Below are 17,220 nucleotides of genomic sequence, written 5' to 3' on the forward strand. Positions count from 1 at the left end.
ATTATTTAAAAATATATTCAATAGACACTTCGTTGATTCATACCATATTGAATATAAGCTATATTCTTTTTTTCATACTAAATCGTCAAAATTACAATGAACATCTGATATTTATAAGCATTTAAACTTGGACAAGGCATATTTCATATATTTAATACATATTTATGTCTAGTGTTTCCAATACTGGACAGTGCAGATATAGAAGGAAGCCCTGGTAGCCTAGTGGAAATAGAAGCTATTTCTTTATAACACAAGCAACTGGCACAGTCAAAGTTATATCACAGTTCGTGTCTTTTTCTTACTATTCAACATGCATTTCAGCAAAGCATTAAGATTTAATGTTTACTTCTTTTTTATGAACTTACTAAAATTAATGGTTTCAAAAGTCCTGAATTATTTCTATAAAACTATAGCCAGAAGCTTTTGACTAGATAACACACTAGATAATTATTATATTATTATTTGGACCCTTCTTCTTCCATCCAGGGACTATTATTATATGTCCGTTCTGGAACTGAAAAGCATAACTGAGTCTTAAGAATGGTAGTAAGAATGAATGTTCTCTCAATGGCTTTAGTAAAACCATGAGCAATGTGCTTTTGTGTGGGAGTAACTATCATACTATCATTTACCAGTCACTACATCTATGCCAGGTATCACATGGTATATTTTCAGTGTGACCCTCCACAATTATCTTCATTTAAGAAACTAAGCAATGAAAGCTCAGAAGACCCACATAATTTGCCAATGGTTACATAATTATTAAGGCATTGTACTTTTTTCAGTATAATAAAAATTTTCAAGATACTAAAGCAGTACTAGAAGATGACACTAGATATTTACTTACTTGTTTTATATTTTATGTTATCTGGTACCTGGTTATCTGAGTCTTTGACCAAAACAAGTCTATATACATAAACTGTTATCTCAGCTTGAAAGGGCTTTGACCAAAGGAAGGCTGTACATAATCTGTAAAGTGTGTTCGAGGCTTTGTAAATTGACAAATGTAATTGAAGTTGTAGGCAAGATAATGAAAACTGCTTTCCTCACTTTCCCTCTTCCTACACCTTTTCGGTAGACTAGTGGTAAGGAACTACTCTGCCAATCCAAAGGAAGGCAGTTTGAATCCACCAGCTGTTCCACAGGGCAAAGATGGACAAAGATGAACTATGAGTTGGTTTGACTCGATAGTAATGAACAATCAGTATAGATGATTGAAGAAAAATTGATGCCTTTGCGTTGTGATGTTGTCGAAGAGTATATCTCATGGACTGCCAAAAGAATAAATAGGTCTGTGTTGGAGGAGGTGCAACCAGAGTGCTCCTCAGAGCCAAGGTTGGTGAAACTTCAGTTCATTGAACTTTGGCCATGTTGTCAATAACGACCAGTTCATGGAGAAATACACCATGCTGGGAAAAGTGGAGGGTTAGAGAAAGAGATGAAGACCTTTGTTGTTTGTTTGGTTGGTTTGTTGTTTTTTTTTGTTTTTTTGGGTTGTGGGATTTTCTTGTTGTGTACCGTTGAATCAGATCCAACTGCCACAGGAGGAGATTGCCCCTCCTTTTCCAGAGAAGCAACTGGTGGTTTCGAACCAGGCACCTTTGCAATTCAGCACAGCTTCTTGCCACTAGGCCAGCAGAGCTCCCTGAGATGAAGACTTTTAATAAGATTGGTTGTCACAGTGACTATGATAATGAGATCTAGCATATTGGAGATCATGATAAAAGTCCTGGATAGGGCAAGATTCAACTCCCTGTGTTTGGAGTTGCTGTGAGTTGTAGTGAACTTGGTGGTACACCTCAACAACAACAAAACCCTTTTCCTGGGAGCTCTGACGACCCGGTCTGTAGGGAATTGCTTACTAAAAGGCAACCTCTCTCATGGTTTTGAATCCAAATGTGGCTCAGTAGGAGAAAGATGGTTACTCTCCTCCCATGTGATTTAAAGTGGATTTTTTTTTCTGACTGGATCTTCTAATCTGCAACACCCTTCCTTTTACATCACTCTGAAGTTTAAGCAATCTGAAAGTCATTATGCTTTTTATCTCCACTGCCTTTAAGTACCATGTAAATGGAGATAAATGAAAGCCTAACAAAAGCCCAGGGCTGGGATGCAAGGAGGGCTGTATCCTGTGGGGAAGGTGGAACATTGTGCACATGTGTGGGGGAGGATTGAGGAAGGAGATGGAGGGAGAAGAAAACAGCTGTCTGGTAGAACCGCACAGGTGTAGGGGGTACTCATTAGGATCCCATAGGCTCTGTCATTAAGGCTGTGGCAGCTGTTCTCAAATGTGGCTCACACAGTCACAGGGGAGGCAGTAAACTCGGCTTAATGTTCAGAGCACTGGCATGCCACTGCTGGGCAGCAGTTTGGCTAGTTGCACCTCCTTGCCAGAGTGGCAGCTGCTCTTATCTCCTTAGCTTGTGGAGCCTCCACTGAATTCCTCTCTGACAGCCTTATCATTTCTCACAGGCATAATTATGTTCCCTTATAACTGGACTTGAGTTATTGGAAAAGAAATAAAAAAAAGCAAGCCCATCTAAGCAGAGGTGACTTAACCAGAGTCCTTGACACTTAGGCCCTGCAAGAAAGTGCTGGGTTTAAACTCTTAAGAGAGCTTGCCCAGTATAAAGCCAACTCCAGGAAAAGTTGAAAACTTTCCATCTGAGAAATAGTTGTAAGGAATTATAGCACAAAGCCTATAATGATCTTTGGAATTGCATTTGTATTTTTAAAACCAATCTACAAAAGGCGGGTGTATCAGGCTATATAAGAGCCCTTGAAATGCCTGCACTGATAGAATTTTTAAATATTAAACTAAAATTATGCCCTCAACCCTTCTCAAAATCAAATAATAGTTTAGCTTAACTATTAACGAAGGTCTTTGGACTGTTTTGAGATCTATTGAGTCTGGAAGTTACCCTTCCTTGAAGGTCAACTTTTAGTCAAACAATATTCAGACCTGAAAAAATGCATAATACCAAAAACAAACTACTCCTTTGTACAATCAACCATTGGAGACCAAAAGGCCAACATTTGGGAGAAAATCAAAATAAGAAACCAAATAACAGAAGACAAGAAGGGGTAGAAAAGAAGGACAATTGAGACACAGAATGCAAGGAAGAAATGGGAAGAGAGTTGTTATTTGAGGTGATGGCAACCAATGTCAGAGAACAAAAATGCATGTAAATTATTGGATGTAAAACTAGTTTTCCCTGTAAACTTTCACTCACTCAAGAACTCCTGTAATTAATCCCATTATTATACTGTTTTATATAGGATAAAACTGAAGCTCAGACATGAAAAGAAATTGTCCAAGGTAATAGGATGAACAAATCTGGCTTCAGTGTCTTCTTATAAACACTATAATACTATATACGCTTGTCATGGAGATGACACATATTCTTGGGGGAAATTTACTCTTAGACAGCATTAGATACTCTACCACTTAGGTATCTTTGCTTTATTTTTAAATTTTTTTAATTTATATTCCATACTAATCTTTCTCTCTTGGGTCAGCCTACTACTCTAGGCATTATACACAATAATTGCTTGGATTCTAGTGTATTCAATTTAAATCAAACTAGTGCTTCTTGATGGCTTATTTAACATGCTCAGACCTTTGTTCATAAGTTTAGAAACATACTCATTGGCTTTTCAATAGAGGTAATCTCTGGTTTCTGGCTGGTTATTTCATTAGACATAAAATACATTGTCTCTGCATCCAAGTGCCAAACTTATCTCCTAGTTCTTAATAGATTTTTCACCATTTACTCCTAACAAGAGCCACCTACATTTGAGAAATCAATTTTTTTTATAATTTCTCTTAATTACTCTTAACTCCTCTGTTTATTCCTAACTCTTCCAGTTGTCATGGACTTGACTCTGACTCATCAAACCTCATGTGCGTCAGAGTAAAACAATGTTCCATAGTATTTTCAGTGGTTCATTATTGTCTTTTAAGTATATCACCAGGCTTTCTGCCCGAGATGGTTCTGAGTAAACTAGAAACTTCAACCTTTTGCTTACCTGCTAAGTACTTTAACCATTCATATCACCCAGTGATGCCAGTTCTTCCCCGTGATGCTAGTTCTTCCCTGTACAACTTGCTAAGTAATATCTTTTCCGTGACTCCTTGGATCTGTAGGACGATTGGCAATCTGAGAAACCTCCTCCCAGGGCCGTTATTAAGAAAGAAGGTGATCTGGGAAAGTATAATCTTTAACCTGATGCAGATTTGATAAAGGGTAGTTCAGAAAAAAATCTAGGGTAAAATAAAGCATAGTCATGTTTGCTGCCTGATGATTTGTTTGGACACTTAGAAGAATTTCTCCAATTCCCTGGGTATTTACCCTCATGGTATCTCCTTGGAATAACAAGCAAAGAATAATTTCTTACTTCAATTTGATTGGCATAATGGAGGAGCTGTCCTTTTAAATATCCTATATTTAATTTCTAAGGAAGATAGTCTTTCATTGCCCATTTACTCTAGCTTTGACATATTACAAATCACATATTGTTTATGGACGGAGTGAGCTCTCATGTTAGATCAATGGAAACATTATACAAAAAGAGCCTCTTGGAATGTAAAGGGAATCAAATGTAACTAAATTGTTGTGACAAGGTCATTCATTTTGTTGGGGTTTCCTTTTCACAAAGAACTTTAAGACAGATGTATTTTTTTTTAAGAAGCATATATGCACATTGTTTTAAACATTAAACAAAACTGTTAAGAAAAAAAGTCCCATCACACAAATATCTCATGACATACACTGACTTCACAAAACCAGCTGATGTCTTACTCGTTTGTATTGATAGTAAAATTGGATAAGAAGACTGATTTTCAAGGGACCAGCAGATTTTTTTTTTCTACTTCAGAAGTTTGATCTGCAAGTGCCAGCAGCAGAATTGGAATCAGCATAGGATCCTACTCTTTTTTTTCTGGTGCTGAAAGCTTTTCCACAAAGACTCTTATAATGATCTTTCTTATGCTCAGTTTGAACACAACCAAATGAGACCCATTTTGTTTTTCTTAGATGACATCAAATTGACTAAAACTCTTAGCAATCTTACAACTGATCAAAACCTTGCCCTATCTTTTTTTGCCATCAGCCTGGTATCTGACATGCTCAAGCCCATAGCTACAGTACCTGTGTCAGTGCATCCTGTTGAGAGTCTTCCTTCCTTCCTTCTTTCCTTCCTTCCTTCCGCTCTCTCGCTCTCTCACTCTCTCGCTTTCTCACTTTCTTTCCTCTGATTCTCCATCCCCCCAACTCGACGTGCTATTCTAAGTGTTGGTCGCTCCTGATAGCATGCCCTAAGTATGTGAGGAAGTTTTGGAGGCCTTGCCTCTATGGAGTGACTTGGTTGTCCTTCCCCCAAGACAGACTAGTTGGGGGTTTTTGACAGTCTACCATGTTGTTACGTGCTATCAAGTTACCTGCAACTCATAGTGACCCAATGTACAACAGCTTTGAACCCTGCTCTATGTTGTGCCAATCTTATTGTCTCTGGCACACTTACCTCCGTTACCTCAGTCACTGAGTCAATCCATCTCACCAAGGCTCTTCCTCTCTTGTGTTGTCCCTCCACCTTCCCAAGCATGACTTCCTTCTCTACAACTGGTCCCTCCTTGCAACATGTCCAAAGTATGTCAGATGAAGCTTCCGAATCCTTGTCTCCAAGGAACAACCTATTTTTATCCTCTTCAGGACAAACCAGTTCATTCTCTTAATGGTCTATGGTATAGTCGATACTCATCTCCAGCATATCAGCTCAAAAGCATCAATTCTCCTTCTATCATTCCTGGCCATTGTCCAGCTTTCTAATGGTTGCACATAATTGCAAAGATCATGGCCTGGATCAGGTACACCTTGGCCTCCAGATTGACATCATTGTTCTTTAGTACTATGGCAAGGTCCCTGACAACAGACTTTCCCAATGCAATTTGTCTTTTCATTTCTTGGCTGCTGGTACCAAGAGTAGTGATGTGGAGCCAAGCAAAATTAACAATCTCAATCTCTTCACTGTCTATCATGATGCTGCCAATCGGCCCAGTGGTGAGAATCTTTGTTTTCTTGATGTTGAGCATCAATCCTTATTGAAGGCTACAGCCCTTGTCCTTCTGAAGCAAGTGCTTCAGGTACTTCTCAGTTTCATATTACAAGCATAAAACAACATGTCACTCAGATGACTATTGAAAACAAAAGCAGCACTAGCAACAATCAAAACTTCTTCTTAAGCTAACATTCAATTTGAGCTTCACTCACTGGTCATCACTGTACAACAAAAAGATTTATTGGATTGTTAGTGAACAGAGTGATTGAATTACATTTCTATTCCCTTAACTGCGTAGCTGTATCTCAATTGTTTCAGAGGCAAAGGAGATAATAATGCATAGCTTCACTCCTTTTACATTTTACATACAACTAATGAAACAAAGCACAACAAAATCCCTTCCTGTTTGTGAAGGTCACAGTTCATACTGGATTTCTTAACCTGCAAAAATACTGTTTGCCAGGTGACAACTCTCATATCTGGAATAATATATTTCACAAACACCTAGATAGGATTCCCTCATCTCTCCAAATAAACAAATAGATGGTGAAATTGTTACCTTTTTATACAATACTAGATTAGTAACACAGTGTATTACAGAAAACGGTCACAGTTCATCCAAAGGTTGAAAATGACATTAATATCTTAACTAGAATGGAGTTTCCTGTAAGACAGACTAACACAGGAAATATATGAATATACTGCACTCTGTAGTAATGTCGTTTTGTTGCTATGCATTGTCAAGCTGGAACCAACTCATAGATGACCCTCAGTGAGGTTTTCAACTGTTTACCACTAAGCTATATATTTTATTTATGTGTATAAGTAATAAGTTATGATATAATGTATTTCTTACTGACGGTTGAAGTCAGGAAAATTTGCAAACTTCAACTTTATGGATATTGTCCATAAACTAGGATGTACTTTGGGCAGATTTAGTAAGAGGTTTACAAAAACATCTTGGAAACCTAATAAAAATGCATGTGCTTATTTCCCTGCTTACTCTTGGTCCTGAATAGATTAGACACCTTGTAAAAGTAAATACTCTAGGTCATTTTGTTTACCAGATAACAGATGGCCACAACCTATTACACTGCAATTTTGTCAGTATTTGGAAATATGTTCTAATGAGTATGCCATAATGAAATTTCAGTTTTATCCCTGTACATATTCATTTAGCACATACACAATTACTGCTATGTGTCAGGCCAGGGTAAAAGAACCATGAAGTCATGATAGGAAGGGATATATTTGCTTGAATGACACTTTAGGTTGGTATGAAAATGTAAGTTTTGCCATACTCAGAATCCATGGGGGTGGAGAATAGGAATGTATTTTAAATCACATTTTTCCTGTTTCTGTCAATAATATGTTTCTATGTGTTTATAATGCCTATGCTTGAATGAGTTTTGAAAAGATTTATGATAATTTAATTCACATTGCAAATCACTTTTTGTTTTGAGATGTGAATTACTCTTAGCTTTTACTATCACAGGCTGCCAAAAGACCAAACACACCTGTCATGGAGGGGGTGAAACCAGGTTGCCCCTTGGAGGTGAGGATTTTCAAATTCTGTCTCACATACTTTGAGCATGTTGTCAGGAGGGACCAGTCATTGGACAAGGACATCATGTTTGGAAGGGAGAGGGTCAGAGCAGGAGAGGAAGTCTCTAGGTGAGATGAATTGACATAGTTATTTTCAATTCACAGATATGTCAGGGATGGTGAAGTTGGCTCAGGAAAGGGCAGAGTTCAGAAATACTGTTCCTAGAATCACTATGAGTTGTACTCAACTCAATGGCACACAACAACAGAAGAGAAAATGAAATAGCATGTTATGTAGTAAGTATCCCAAGGTCATATGGGTGATGAGTTAACTTGAGATATAGATTTGTGGTTTTTTTCCCCCTAGTCCCACTTTAGGTCCGTATTCTAACAGTACTCTTCTTCCAAATATCTGATGGTACCTTTGCCCAAGTATTTCTCAAGCACTCAAAGATGAATCTTGCACACTTAATCATTGACAGTCAATGTCCATAGGAAGGATAATTATAAAAAAACATTCTTAAAAATGGGGTAAGACTGAGAAAAACTGGATGAAATATATTTACGGCATTGAAGTCTATGGGGGAGAGAATAGTCTAAAAGTATTATATTTTAGGGCATTATTTTTATCGTAGGAGTATGCAATGAGGGTTGCAGAGTGGATTATATTTGGGGGTAGGGGGTGGGGTTTGGGGAGGTGCGGGGGGATTGTGTACCAATGAGGGAGTTTTTCTTTTGCTTTTCAAGGAGAGGAGCAAACGGGGGGCGGGGGGGGGAGGGGTTTGTGCGAGGAGAAGGGTTCAACAATGAATGAATGGAATCCCCAAATCTCTGTAGATGTTCATTGAAATGAAAAATAAACAACCTAAATTTTAAAAAATATATCCCTCTTATAAGCCCATTATATTTTTAACTAGGTCATGTGAATTGGTTAAAATGTATTCAACATTTACTAATAATCATAGTATTTCATTCTTAATCTATTCACTCTATTTTTTTTCTATACACTATGAAAACATTACAGTGAGAAAGGCTTAGCTTATTGAATTTCTTTTAGACCTGCCAGCTGACATGTTTTAGGCTTTGGGCATATGAGCTTGCAGTAATTTGCATGGTAATTAAACTCATTTAGACAATACAAGAGTTAATAGGGGATGGGACAGCTTCTCACCTAACACTTCATTAAGCTACCTGTGCTAAGGCCTTTCGAGATGACAGGGTCAAGTCCTCACACAATATTAACTATGTTGTTCATTTGTTTTAAAAAAAGTTAGCCACCTAGATAACACTGATGTTGGAATCAGAAGTAAATTTTCTATTCCAGGTCTACTTTACTTCTCTGTGTGATAAATGTTACTTCGTTTATTTTTTATTTTTTATTTTTTTTTTACTGTAGCTGACTCTTCCTTTTTCCAGCAACATAATTATGTCCACTTACTTTCAGAAGGAATAAAAAAGTGGAGGCTAGGCAAGTTCTACCTTTAGAAACTTGCAATATAGTTTGTATAAGACAGTGAAAATGGTCACACAACTGCTAAAAGATACAAAGAATAGAAGGCCAATGCTGGTAGTGAATAACAGAAGCTAGTGGGTTTATGTCCTTCTCCAAGGATTGGCTCATCCTGGCCACATGCCCTAAGTACATAAGATGGAGTTTCAAAAATCCCTGCCTCTAAGGAGAAACTTATTTCCACCCTCTCCAAGACAGACTTAATATGCTAAAAAAATAATTACAGCCACAAGATTGACTAAAGATATGGGACTAGGATTAGAGGAAGATTAACTGTCAACTTGCAATATGCAGATGACACTTTCTTACTTATTGACATGAAACTGGCCTGAAGCACTTGCTGACCAATGGAAAAATTTACAGCTTTCAGTATGGTTGTAGTAATGCAAAGTAAATAAAATTCTCACAACAAAACCAATGAGCAGAGGTATGATTAAAGAAGAAAACCATGCAATTGTTGATAATTTCATCCTACAAGCAATATCATGGAGGTAGCAGTTTAAAAATGTAATTATGTATTGCATTGGGCATATTTACTGGAGGTGGATGGGAGTAACCCAAGAAACAAAAACACCCAACTCTTTAAAGTTTTAAAAGGCAGAGATGTCACTTTGATGGCTAATGTGTGCCTGACCTAAAACGTGTTTGGGATTTTTCTCCTATTGTCTCATATGCATATGAAAGCTAAGCAATGGAAAGAAAAGAGAGAAGAAGAATTGATGCATTTGCATTGCAGTGCTGGCTAAGAATATTGGTATATCATGAACTTCCAGAGAACAAAGACAGAAGACAGCCAGAGCGCTCTTCAGAAGTGAAGACAGGAGACTGACCCTTGCTTATGTTACACATCCACAAGGAAAGACCAGTCCCTAAAACAAGGCATCGTGTTTCATAAAAGTAGATCACTGAAAATGCAGACAATTCTCAGTGGGGTAGATTGACACAGTGTCTGCGCAATTGAACTCAAATATATCACAAGTCTTTGAAAATCGTGCATGACTGGACAACGTTTCACACTGTTAAACATAAAGTTGCTCTGATTTGGAACAAGTGTGCCCACAGCTAACAACAGTCAAATATTTAACATTATTCAATCAGTGTTATTTAATTCTTCTAAAACACCTATAAGGTTGATATTATCATTATTTTCATTTTATGGATGCAGAAACGGAAACAAAGGTAGTTACAATACCTTGTCCAAACTTACTTAGATTTAAGTGATGAGAACCTGGATTTTAACTCTGGTTTATACTACCATTCTGAGTCACAATGAGCTGGAGCCCTTCCCTCTCTGAAAGATTAAAAAGAAAAACTTGATGTGAAAAGTGAGAACCAGGGAAATTTCACAGAAGTTAGAGTATTGTGAAAAGACACAGAAATACATTTATTCTTGTTCTAATCTGCCCTGTTTCTTATGACTAACATGCAAGGCTTGTGCTAAAATGTTGAGGAACTGAATTTGCTAGATGAGGTCTTGAGAGAAGTTGAACATTCCCAAGGGGGAAAACAAAAATAAGTATCTTATGCTATTACTGTGTAGACTGGGACATGCTGTCTTGCCCCGTGGTCCACTAATAGTCTTGTTTGGGTGTGATGGAAGTCTGTATATGAAGGTAGGATTTTCTAAATTGTTTCGCAGGGCATTTATCATACATTTCTCAGCTCTCATAGTGCTTTGTACCAGTTATGTAACTTTTATCTCATATTTTCTCCTATGTTCATGAATCTCCTTGATCACAAAGATGGTCTCTTGAGCTTTAGGACAGAACTATTTGCTAAATGAATGAGAGTTTAAGGCACCCTCCAGATAGATAACAGACTAAAATATGCTTATGGATAAAGAAACAAAATTATACTGAGAATCCTGGGTTCTTGATGGTTGTTTATGAACACATAGTACAGGCAAGGCAGATGTCATGAAGTTATATAAAATTAGAATGACTTTCTATTTCACTTCATTTTGTTTCAGCCATCAGTATTCTGTAATTATGCCTGTCTTGGCATGAATGCGGGATTAGCCTGCAGTAACCCTGGGATTCGGCCCTAATAGCATCTTGTGAGACTGGGAACCTCTCACCAGGGAGTTGGGATCAGGTATAGTGCAAGCAAAGAAAGCAGGTCCACTTAGAGAAGCTGCCTGCCAAAGGCTGAAAGCTGCCTCTAGAGATTGATTAGATGAGAAAGGAAGCCTGGGCCACTTTCTCTGACAAAATGCTAACCTAGGAAGAGCAATTGACTTGAGAGTGGTCATCACCTGTGAAAGGTGCAAATCTGAGCCCCAGTTCCTAGCAAAGAACAGTTGCTGGGGGTGGGGGGAATAAGTAAGGTAAATGACATTATATCTTTAGAGGAGACAGTGACAGCCAATCAGACATATACGTATTTAAGTAGACTAACTTTATTGTTGTTCTTACTTTTGTATGTGATGTTGCCTTCATTAGATACATTCTTAAATATATACATGTTATTTTTAATTGATTTTTATTAGTTAGGGGGGAACCTATCTATGTGTTTATTAGTTAACAGTGACATGCAGAATTTGGACCCCCACAGCCTCATCTCCCTAATCAGACTTATAAAATTGGTTTGACACATACACAAAGGGAAAGAAATCACACTATAACAATCCATCTCTACTTTTTTCCCCCCCTTAAAACTTTCTTATGTACTTGAGGCAAAAATGAGCTGAAGAAGCCATCAAATGGAAATTCTCTAAGCCACATAGAGTACAAACTGGAGATACAATTGATTAGAGTAAAATCCCTCTTCTCGCTCTGTCTGAATGCCAGTCAGTGTAAATCAGCTTACAGAGCCAGGTCCAGTTTGTGCTATCACTGAGAAACTTCTACCACAACTCCTCCGGTCACCGATGGATATAGGTGCCAATTCCAAGCTGCATATAGAAATTGCACTTCAAAGTCATTCAGCCTGGCCTGATTACTAGTTCTCTGTACTCACAGTCATAGAAATCCTCCAGAGCAAGGCAGGCATACGTACACTGCAGCATTCTTTATCCTCCTTTTCACTACCGTTCCTAATTCCTTCCATTTACCAAGACTCAGGCTTTCCCATTTTCTCTACAATCTCCTACCCTCAAACTTTTCATCTGCAGTTTTATCCATGCTTTTCTGCCTAGAAACAGTATCCAGGTTTTGACCCCAGAAGGTTTATATCCATTTACAAGGTTGGCAATGTACTCACTGGCACGAGTGATGCCATTTACTTTTATCTGTGTCAAAGTGATGAGCAAAATGCCTATTTTTCTCTAGATTCTTTTTTTGTCTATTAATTTCTTTTAGCAATTTATGTTTCTTATTTATGCAACTACTTTTTGAAGTTTGCTGTTGTATTTGACTTTTCTGGAAGTTTGCATATTTATGTATTTAAGTCTGTTATTATTCTGTGTGTGTGTGTGTGTGTGTGTGTGTGTGTGTGTGTGTGTGTTTTACTTTATATATTCTGGCTCTGGTGCCATACCTAGCAACTTCATATCAACTGAAGGATTATACAAATATTTATGTACTCTTACTGGTAAATGCTTGTAAGGACATCATGAACAGACCGTTTGTAAATCAAGGGTTCCCCACCATGAGTCTCAGCTTCATCCCTCTTTTTGCCTGCAAAAATCCTTAGTAGGTTGATCATAGAAAGGGTGATGAACAGTTACCCAGGTAGGATTCTCAGAGGACAAAATAATTGAAGCCAGTCTTGTTGTCTTTGAGCCTGAGCCGACTCATAATTCAGGTAGGTTTTTACAGGCTATAAATTTCATGGAACGACATTGCCTATTTTTCTCCTTCAGATCTATTTGTAGGTTTGAACTGCCAGAGGTGGCATCTTTGGATTAACCGTTAAACTCTCTTTGGATTACACCACTAGTAGTCTCATAGAACATAGAATAATGTAGCAAATTGCCAATCCTCTGGTCAATATCAAGGAGCACTGGTTAATGTTAACCTAGGGGCTGCATGAGAATGATAGGAAACAAAAGGGTAGATCTTTTTCACTCTCAACTCCTAGAACATGTAATCTCAGGCTGTTTCTCATGGACCCTTGGAGGGTGATTTACACACACACACAAAAACAGGCAAATAATCTATCATTCTTCTAAGTCTTACCTTCAAGGATCTTCATCAAGTCTCCCATAAAAAGCTTTCATAATTGCACATACTCTCTGGAAACTCCCCTGACATAGGGAAATAAAAGACAATTTGAAATCTTTGCAGAAAGATGCAAGCCTAGCTCCCTTGAAAAAAAGAAATGAGCATCCCTTCTTGGTTCCAGATGAGGATGAATCAGCCACGAGTGTACATTATAGAGAAGGATAACATAAAAAAGAAAGAAAATTGATAAAGTATCTCAAAGATATACAATACTTAATTTTCTTAATGAGGAGAGTGAAACTGTGTTTTTTCTTCACGGAATTGGCCCAGATATCCTTTCTCATGTAATTTTGAATCTCTAACTCTTATTATTACATTATTCCTTAGAACCTTTTGCCATATTCAAATCCATGGTTGTGGTCAATGTGTCAATCCATTTCATTGAGGTTCTTCCACTATTTCGTTGGCTTTCCATTTCACCAAGTATGATAATCTCCTCCATGGACTTTCCCCTCCTGATAGTATGTCCAAAGTACTTGAGGTAAAGTCTTGTCACTCTCTATTCTGAGGAGCAATCTGACTGCATTTTATCCAAGACCGATTTGTCTGTTCTTCTGGCCCTCTACTCTAGCCAATATACTTCACCAACACCACAACACAAAGGCATTAATCATTGTCTGCTCTTCTTTATTCATTATCTAGCTTTCAAATGCCTATGAGACGGTAAAAATAACTTTGGATCAGAGTTCTTGATATTTTTGTTTTTTTATACTTTGAAGAAGTCTTTTTGTAGTAAATTTCTCCGAAACCATGTGTCACTGGATCTTTTGACTGTAATTTCTGTTGATTTTGAATTCAAATAAAATGAATCCTTGACAACCGCAATGTTTTGTGGGGTTTTTTTTCTAAATTTTTTCTGTTTAAGCTGTAGTCCAGATGTGAGATTGATTTTGTTGTTGTTGTTGTTGTCATTTTCCTGTATGGTGGCCTAGTGGCAAAAAGCTGAGCTGCAGTCCCAAAGATACACTGTTCAAGGTCACAAACTGCTCTGTGGAAGAAGGATGGGCAATCACCACCTCTGAAAACCCACCAGAGGGTTAACCATGTGTTGGTTTCAAGACTCTACAGTCTACAACACATGCTGCCATGTAATCCACATTGATTACACTGCCTGTAGTTTATTTTTCTCGGTAAATACTTCAGGTACTCATTCCTCTTTACCTACAGCAAGCAAGGTTGTGCATATTGCCCATTGTTGATAACTCTTCTTTCGGTCTTGATGCTATGTTCTTCATATATTCCAGATTCTTAGAGTAGTTGCTTAAACACAAGCATTAAATAAGTATGCTGTTGCTATTGTTATATGCTGTCAAGTTGCCTGCAACTAACAGTGACCCTCTGGACAACAGTCCTAGACCCTGCTCTATCCTGTGCCAATCTCACTGTCTCTGACACACCTACCCCCATTACTCAATCACTGAATCAATCCACCTCATAGAGAGTCTTCCTCTCCTGCACTCTCTCTCTCCACCCTCTCAAGCATCACATCCCTTTCTGAGGATTGGTCCCTCCTTGCTACATACTCAAAATATGTCAGAATAAGCTTCAGAATCCTTGCCTCCAAGGAACAGCCTGGTTTAACCATCTCTAGGACGAACCTGTTCGTTTCCTTAGCAGTCCGTGGTATATTCAATACTCCTCTCCAACACCACAGCTCAAAGGCATCAATTCTCCTCCTATCATCCCTAGTCATTGTCCAGCTCTCTGATGCATAGCAAGTGATTGCAAATACCGTGGACAGTATCAGACATACCTTAGTCTCCAGAATGACATCATTGCTTTTAAGTACTTTGGAGGAATCTCTAACAGGAGATTTTCCTATCACAATACGTCTCTTGATTTCCTGGCTGCTGGTGCCAAGAGTATTGACTGTGGATCCAAGCAAACTAATAGTGAAAGGATAATTTTGACATATATCTTTCCAGATTTTAAAACAAATAATATTACCTAGTGTCTACAATTGTTTCTTGTTAGTGTCATGTAAGCATTCTGGAATTCTAGTTCATCACAAAGCTACCCACAGTTTATATGAATTATTATTCACACAATTGAATGCTTTTCCCTAGTCACAAAACACAATATTTTTTATTGTTATTATTTTTCAACCAAGATTTTCTAATTTTAGCAATGATAGCCCTCATTTCAAGATTTCTTTGGAATCCAAGCTGGTGTACTCTGTTGTTGTTAGGTGCCATCAAGTCGAATACGACTCATAGTGAACCTATGAACAAAAGATCTGAACTCTTTTTTTAATCTTTTGCCATCTTCAAACTTCCTGACACACACTGAGCCCATTGAAACAGTCACTACGTCAATCTACCTGGTCGAGGGTTTTACTCTCCTTCACTGACCCTCCACTTTTCCTAGTATCATGTTCTAATCTAGGGACTAGCCCCTTTTAGCAAAATGTGAAAAGTATGTGAGGCAAAGCCTCATCATTCTCACCTTCAAGGAACACTCCAACTGTACCCTCTCAAGGACATTTTTTTCTCTCTCTCTTTGCTATCCATAGGATGTACAGTGCTCTTCTCTAACACCGCAGCTCAAAGGCATCAATTCTTTTTATGTCATCCTTATTCACTATCCAGCTCTCAGATGCATTGTAAGTAATCTGAAAGACCATGTCCTGAATCAGATGCACCTTAGTCCTAAAACTGACATCGTTACTCTTTAATAAGTTAGAGAGGTCCTTAACTGCAGGTTTTCCCAGTGCAATGTGTCTCTTTATTTCCTGACTCCTGGTACCAAGAGTGTTAATGGTGTATTCTAATAAGATGATGCTCTCATTTGAAGTCTTCTTTGGAATCCAGACTGATGTACTGCTACCATCCTTATTTATCTTCAGCAAATTTTACTTGCTTGTGATATTAACTCTGTTGTTTAAGAAGCTGCACACTTTTTGAATCACATTTCTTTGGAATGGACACACATACAGCTCTTTTTTAGTTGGTTGGCCAATTAACTAAGTGTCTTACAAATTGCTTGACATAGAAGAATCTAGCATTGTGTGTGTGGTAGAAACATGTCTATCCATCTTCTGTAAATTCTTTCTTTTTTAAATTATGATTTTAACTAAAGTTTAAAGAAAACTTGGATTTCCATTCAGTCATTGTTGCACATTTTTCTCCCTACCTTCCTCCAGTTCACTTTCTTTAAAACAAAGAATTTATTGTTGTATAGTTTCCATTCTTGCCCCACCTCACTCCACTTTGTTATACACCTCTTATTCTGGACTGTTGTCATGGAAATAATCCCTAATCATATATTCTTTTTAAACCGTTCTTTTCTTCATTTGTCCCAATGCAGTGTTCATTATTTACCCCCTCTTTTCTTAGCTTCTCCACCTACTCTCATGTCAATGCTGTTTTAAAACAGAGGCATTATTCAGTATTTGCCCTTTTGTCACTGAGGTGTTTTTGGTTTTTGTTTGTTTTCTCAAAATGATGTCCTCCAGTGTCCTGTATATTCTTGAAGCCTGTTTCTCACTAATGCCTTCATTGCAGCTTTGAATTTTTCTAAATTGGCTCTTCGTTCTTGATCATATACAACCTTCTGAGTCGATAAAACATTAATTAATTAATTTGTTTAGAATGATTGTACGTAGTCCTTCTTTCTTATTTGATGCTTCCTGCACTATTCAATATTTTGCTCATGGAATTCTTGGACAAATTTTAGAGTCTATATTCTGGTGTCCTTTTTTGGTATTTTCCTTTTTTAAAAAAAATCTTTATAGTGATTACTTTCTTTTTTCATGTATAATGTCTTAGATGTCATCCAGTTCATATGTATGCTTGAGATGTTCTCTAAATTCAAATATTATATACATCATGTTGTACTTTAGTTCTCATGGACTTGTTTATTTTCTTCATCTTAATCCTGAACTTTCATGTGAACAAGTGATAGTCTTCTGCATTCAGCTTCTGGACTTGTTCTCACTGATGATAA

Source organism: Elephantulus edwardii, unplaced genomic scaffold (assembly GCF_000299155.1).
Source record: "Elephantulus edwardii isolate Elephantulus edwardi_28Jun2011 unplaced genomic scaffold, EleEdw1.0 scaffold00032, whole genome shotgun sequence".
NCBI classification, from domain to species: domain Eukaryota; kingdom Metazoa; phylum Chordata; class Mammalia; order Macroscelidea; family Macroscelididae; genus Elephantulus; species Elephantulus edwardii.